The 7,354-nt window shown below is 37.1% G+C and overlaps 1 pseudogene; it reads left to right on the top strand.

The window, feature by feature from the left end:
* Positions 1–272: 272 nt before the first annotated feature.
* Positions 273–353, top strand: LOC113835423 (annotated as a pseudogene).
* Positions 354–7,354: the final 7,001 nt, after the last annotated feature.

Raw genomic sequence — 7,354 nt, 5'->3', positions numbered from 1 at the left:
CCTTCTTGTGGAATGGGCTCCCAAAATCCATTAAAAAACTAGGGATAAATACTGATCTACTACCAGAGGCCCCATAGATTTCCTAGGCATCCTCACTGACACCCATGTTCATGGGGTCTGGATCAGTGCTATGCTGGCTTCCCAGATATCAGTCTGGGGCCCAAGAGCTCCCACTTATTCAGGTCAGGTGTTACTGTGGGTTTCTCCAGCCTTGTCTTGACCCCTTTGCTCATTACTCTCCCTCTCTGTAACTGGATTCCAGGAGTTCAGTTCTGACTGTACTTGCAGGGATCATTTCTATAGTTGGTGACAGAATAATTTCAAGAGTCATCTTGAAAATAGAAAAACTTAGTACTAACTCAGACCTCTAAATAATCATTTTTAATAAGATCTGGTGATCTGGGAAATCACAATTCTTGGAGCCATACTCCATAGGATCCTCTGCTTGTATGAGACAAAGTTATTATCCCAGTCCTTAACATCAATTTGACCAATTTGACCAATATATATATCCATATATATCCATTCTCTCCCCACCTATCAGTTTGTATAACCAAAAATGCATGGTATCCTAGTATTAGGAAAATCAAAATTCAATTCAAATACTTCTGGAATTTATCATTTTCCTGTGTGCAAAAAAAAGACAAAGGTCCTGAAACTAAAGCAGGAATGGCCGTTGCCCCATAGATCTCTTATATTCATCAGAATATTTTATTCTGCTCTGTATCTGCAAACCATAACAGTCTTGATTGGAAATTGAAGTACCACAGCAAGAACAATTGTATAATTAGAAGATAATCATTTACTCTGGCAACATCTTGAAAGTAAGAGTTTTAAAGAACAATTAAATTTCTATGTGTTTGATTGCAATGTGTTTACTCCTGATTAACAATTTACCAACATTTCTTCCTATAAACCTTCTTTTAGAAGATCTCAAAAGCATTTTACCTTCTGTATGCTTTTCAGTGACATGTATTTTTAATTCTAAAATAATCCAACATCTATAATGAACTTAATAACTCATTCTACTCATATTTCCCTCATGGCATGGAATTGCTTTAAATAAAGCATTCTGATCTAGCAATTCATCTATGAAGTAATTCTGAAAGTCAAAATAATCAAACTAGAAGACCAAAGTTGAAGAATTTTCAAATTCTAAACTTTCAAGAAAGTTTCAAATCATTTTATCAATATAGAAAAAAATCAAGTGAAAATTTGCTTATGGAAAAATAACTACAGAGGTAATAACAACCACTAATATGCTATTGACAGCATCTGAATTAGGAGAGAGTTTCATAACTAGATTGCATGAACAAAGAGGCATATTTAGAGGAAAGCCATGATGTGAAATGAATTCTTGGCAAGAAACACAATGTGGAAATCAAATACTTGTAGACTACAGTAGTGAGAATGTTTCCAGAATTGGAGATCTTTTGGCATTGATTTTTTATGGAACCCATTTTAATTAGATCACTCATAATGTTAACATTTTGCCCGGATTTTTCATTTGATAAATGTTTTGAAACCCATGAAAACACTATACAGCAAGCAAATAATGTCCTTATTTTATATATTAATAATTTAAAGTTAATGATATTATTTAATATCTCATATTAGTAAGAAATCACTCTCTCCTTTTCTTTGATTGTTTGTTTCTGTTTCCTGAGCCTCTAAGGGAGATTCCAGAGCACTTTCATCAATATGACAGCTGGTAATTTCTTCCAGTCAGTTCAGAGACTAGACATTGTATCTGCAAATCTTGAATTCAAGGAGTTACATGAAGAGCCATAAGCTGTTGATCTGAAAAAAACAGAAGGCAAAACTGAACTTAAAATTAATACATTCATTAAGAATAATTTAAATAGCAGTGCAATATTGGTTTCAAAAATAATCTTTTCTGTTTGTTCATTTCTATGCTATATGTAGCTGTATTTGGGTTTCTATATATATCCAGACAAAATGTTATCTATAATTTTAGAGAAAAATTGAACTAGAACTTTTCTGTCATGTTCAGATGTCATGTGGATAGCATTAACTGTCTGATCAACTCACTTGAAGTGCTGCGATACTCACAAAGGCTATTGAAAAATACTACACATTTTCTAATATTATTTTAAAACTATGTTCTATTTTATTTTTAATTATGAGTATTATGTGGGAATGTGCACACGCATATAGACAGACACCTTTGGCACGGGTGCCTCTGGAGCAGGAGTTAACAGGCAGCTGTAGGCCACATGCGTTGGAAACTGTACTAGGGCCATTTGCAAGAAAAAAAAAAAAACATGCTCTTAACTGCTGAGTTAGCACTCCTGCCCCTTTTCTAATATTACTCTACTAGAACTAGATAAAATAAAATATAAATATATGTCATCAGATGAATTTATATCTCTAGTAAGTGGTAAGTATTTCTTCATAGTAGTATGTTTCTAACATTACACAGTCCATAATCATCAATTGCTCTTCTGTAGTCAAATTTAAAGTCTTTCTGTTTGTTATATTATAACCCACAGAAAAATCAGTGAGAAATAGTTTTGCTGTTCATGTGATTAAAAACCAAGTTAAGCCTAGAAGTCACTGGGACAAGAATAAATTGGGGAGAGGAGGATATGGGGGAGCAGGAAGGTTGAGTCGGGGGAAGAATAGAAGACAGCAAGATGAGAGATACCATAATAGAGGGAGCCATTATAGGTTTGAGGAGAGATCTGGCACTAGGGAGATTTCCAGAGATCTACAAGGATGACACCAACTGGGAATCTAAGCAACAGTGGAGCGGCTACCTTAAATGCCCTTCTCCGATATGAAATTGGTAACTACCTTATATGTCATCCTAGAGCCTTCGTTCAGTGGTTGATGGAAGCAGAGGCAGACACCCACAGCTAAACAATGAACTGAACTCCTGGAAGCCAGTTGCAGGGAGGGAGGAGGCATGAGCAAAGGGGTCAAGACCGGGCTGGTGAAACCCACAGAAAGAGCTGACCTGAACAAGGGGGAGCTCATGGACACCACAGTGATAGCTGAGAGGCGAGCATGGGACAGATCCAGATCCCCTAAACGTGGGTGTCAGTGAGGAGGCCTTAATAATCTATGGGATCTCTGGTAGTAGATCAGTATTTAACCCTGGAGTACAAATGGACTTTGGGACCCCATGCCACATGGAGGGATGCTCTCTCAGCCCCAACACATGGGGGAGAGGCTAGGCCCTGCCCAGGATGATATGACAGACTTTGGAGATCCCCCAGGGAAGGCCTCACCCTCCCTGGGGAGCTGAAGGGGAATGTGGTGGGTGGTTGAGGGGTTGGTGGGGGCCTGTGGAGGAGGGGAAGGAGAGGGAGCTGAGATTGACATGTGAAGCAAAGTTGTTTCCAATGTAAATTAAAAGAAGAAATATAAATGGCCAATAAATAGTTGAACAAAAGATTCAACATTCTAATCTACATCAAAGAAAGGCAATTAAAACTGCTTTGCGATTCCATGTCACCCTAGTCAGTATAATAGCTAATCCCAAAACCAAGAAAAAAAATGGTAGCTAAAGCTTCGACTATGTAGGGAAATAAGAACACTCATCCACTGCTGGTGATGATGTAAACTGGTTTAACAACTATGGAAAACAGCATGACTTCTTTTAAAAAACTAAAAAGGGAAAACTACTACAACCCTTATACACAACTTTTGGGTGTGTATACACCTGAAGGGCACTAAGTCAACATATCAAGTGGATACTTGCACATCCCTGTTTATAGCTCAATGTGTGCTGTGTTTGTATGTGTGTGTGTGTGTGTGTGTGTGTGTGTGTGTGTGTGTGTGTGTGTGTGTGTGTGGTCATAATACTAGAGAGATGTTTATTAGAAAGAAGGGAGAAGCTGGACTTGATCTTAGCCAAAAGGCAAGAACTGATGAAGGAAAAAGTTTAAGAAAGGTGTGATATAGACAGGGCAATAGGACATCTGCAATTGAGAGCAGAAGTGTGGACTAATTGGGGAAGAATGACTAAGCTTGATGGTACTGGGGTGCAGTAGCTGGAGAGACAAATGAGAACACACACACACATCCATACACACACACACACACACACACACACACACACACACACACATATACACACATATATATGTATATATGAAAAAGCCATAATATAATAAAATCTATTACTTTGTATTCTAGCTCTTAAAGTAATTAAGAAAAAAAATAGAACAAGGAAATGTGTTCCAATATAGTCCAAATTCTCAATTTCTATGAACAAAATGGATTTTATTGTAATTTGGAATAAGTGGAGCGACTATAATTGATTTGACACACGAATAGAACTGTTCCTGCATCTTTTATTCTTGAAGTATATTAATATTTAAATTTCTCACACTTCAAGGGTGTAGTACTTCCATACAAGTTAGCACTGTTCAAAACAGGGGCTAATTTAGTGGCTTAGGGGTACTAAGACAAGTAGTGATTAAAAATAGAACCCAGACACCAAGTACACACAGCTTTCTTCTATTCTATAAGGCAGGAATTAGGCATAATCTTGAGAACATCTTCACCTATTCAGCAGGAATACATACACTCCTGGACAGTACTAGCAAGGTTTCCAAAACTGATCCCTGAGAATCAATTCTACAGAAGGTTGGAAATTGGCTTCTGTCTTCATTACTGCTGAGTTAGTGACTTTCCTAAGAACACTAGAGAAATGAGTAGACTCATAATAGTTGTCATCTTGGTTTACCAACTGCAAAAATGGAGAGCTGCATCATGTAGGATTATTTTTTAATGATCAGTGTCAAGAAAATTCCATTCTGGAAAGGTTTTTAGGAACAATACAGCACGAACTCTTCCCTACACCTTCAAAATAGCTACAATTAGCTTCAGTTAGAGAAGTATTGAAACTACAGTGCACATTTTCATAGTAAGTACTACTCGTTAAGAGTATCTCTCAGCTATTCTTTTTTAGTGAAACACATCAATTTGATATAGTTTTCTTTACACTTACACAATATTCTAGATACTGGTGTCCAAATAAAAACTATGCCTATTGAAATTCAAATATACAAACACAGAGCTACATGGAACACAACTTATCTCCATGATAAAATGAAACCAATGTCATCCCTAGTAAAACTTTTGTTAATGGACTAAATCTGAGGATATATAAGGACAGAGTTGTTGAATGTTGAATCACTGTTTCTAACATCAATATTTTACTTTTAGGCATATTATCTTATTATAAAAATGGCATTTCATATCAGCAACTGCAATAAAAGAATAAAATATATACAGAGAAAGTATAAACTTCAATGTTTTTAAACATAGCAAGGGTTAGAAGTGTGTAGGCTGATAGACCTATACAAAAATGAAATTTAAGATGGCTATGGAAAAGTAGGTATTAAGGTAGAGATGATAGAAAAATACATTTGAGAAGAATCTTGAAGTTGTAAAATGAAATGCACTGATCAGTATATTATATGGTATGTTGGGTTGTAGCCCATGGGGTTCTTGATTCCAGGTAAAAGGCCCTTTTATAAACCAAGGGAATGATTATATTATAAACTAAAATTCTGTGGAACACAGAATCTGAAATGAGATATCAGTGATCAAGTCTTGGTCACCAAATAAATTTAATGTGAGAAAATGTATTAGTTATTACTTACTAAGTATTTTCTGTTCTTGTTCTAGGTAGTCGGTAGTTTTATCCTGTCACATGCCCCTACAGTGCAGTATCACAGTGTGGTTTTCTTTAACCAGTGAGCAAGAGCACAGTGGCGTGTGCTTTGTTTATCTGTTTGGTGTTAAGGTTTGAGATGTGAACGCATGCTTCTGATCATGGTAATCTCAGAAATGTGTGCTGAGATAAATTTCAAATCAACCTCGATGAGCAGAAAACTCAGACTGAACATGTTTCAAACAAACTTGACTCGTGTTACACTGGGGGAAGCTTGTAACTGTTACTTGCTCTGACCTAATCTATTCATTGCATTATGTGATGAATTCACCAGGTCCTATTTAGTGCAAGTGAATTTATTCACTTCTTACTTAGACCTCATTTCATGCCTAGGTTCAGAGTCTGGAGAAGTGCTACACTTTCAGGCATTGAGGATTGGTTACATCCAGCAAAACATTTGACTACTTGCTAGGATATGGAGGTCATCCTTACAATTACAAAGCAGAATACAGCAGTAGCTGTCCCTGGCAGGATATTTGAAGCCCACTGCTATAATTAGTACTAGACGGGTCCTTACGAGGCACTGAAGCACTCTTAAATATCATTTATCTTACTGGAATCTGGAATCCAGGTAGAGGGCAGAGGTGAGGCTTTTTAGGAAAGGGCAGAAACATACTCCATTGTGATGGGAAAATGATCGTCATTGTAGAGCATTCAGTAGGTAGACTTGCAACTATGGAATTAAACATCTGTGCGTGTGTGTGTGTGTGTGTGTGTGTGTGTGTGTGTGTGTGTGTGTGCGCGCGCGCACGCGCGTGCACTCGTGTGTATGTGCTGGGTATGAGGCAATGAAAACAAAAACTGTTCCTGAGGAATGTGTTTTGTAATTAACTTTTATTCATTCGGGCACTCTTGTTTCTTATTCAGAGCTACACAGAACTGAAGCTGAGTGTGTGAGAGAGATGAGGCGTTGTCACCTAGGGTTGAAGCTATGGGTCTCTTTCCTTAGGAAACCCAGGATGTGTCCTGCAAGCTTCTGCAGGGCATTTGTTGGCCACATTCACCAGTATTTTTTATTATATTATCTATTATTAATTGTTATTATCATTGTTACATTGACTCTTGGTTAGCTGAAGGCATGCCTCCACTGCTTTTGAGTATTCTTGCTTAGTCTTTTTTGTGAATTTGGAAATAACAAGAGAAATCAATGGAAAAAGAAACATAGTTTAGTCACTAGCTGAAGTTAATGCCTACTTGACCTTGAGAGCCAGTAAAAAGTAAAGAAATAATCTTTCATCATTTATATACATATAAATATGTATTCCAGAAAATGGGCTTTATTAAGTATTATTTGTAAATACTGGAGCCATCTGTTTTTAACACTGCTTGAACACTAACTCACCCACAGTCACTGAAGTCTCTGTAACAGGTGATCAATCATCATGATGCTGTGGAGGGAAGAGAAAGACAGCCTGGTACTGTGCTCATGAAAGACTATGCAGCACGTGTGTTATCTACATGTTCTTGTCACTGCTGAAATACTGGGGCTACATGCTAATTTTTTCCTTCCAAAATCACCATCTATAAAGTCCTAGAAACTTCCATTACTCTATTCTTTTAGAAAATGGGAACTGGCAAGGTGACAGATAGGACTATGTTTATTTTGAGTTGTTTTGCTGCATCTTTTCATTGTTGATGATGCTA

This window comes from Cricetulus griseus, chromosome 4 (genome assembly GCF_003668045.3).
Source record: "Cricetulus griseus strain 17A/GY chromosome 4, alternate assembly CriGri-PICRH-1.0, whole genome shotgun sequence".
Lineage (NCBI taxonomy): Eukaryota > Metazoa > Chordata > Mammalia > Rodentia > Cricetidae > Cricetulus > Cricetulus griseus.
This window is presented reverse-complemented; position numbering and strand designations above follow the sequence as displayed.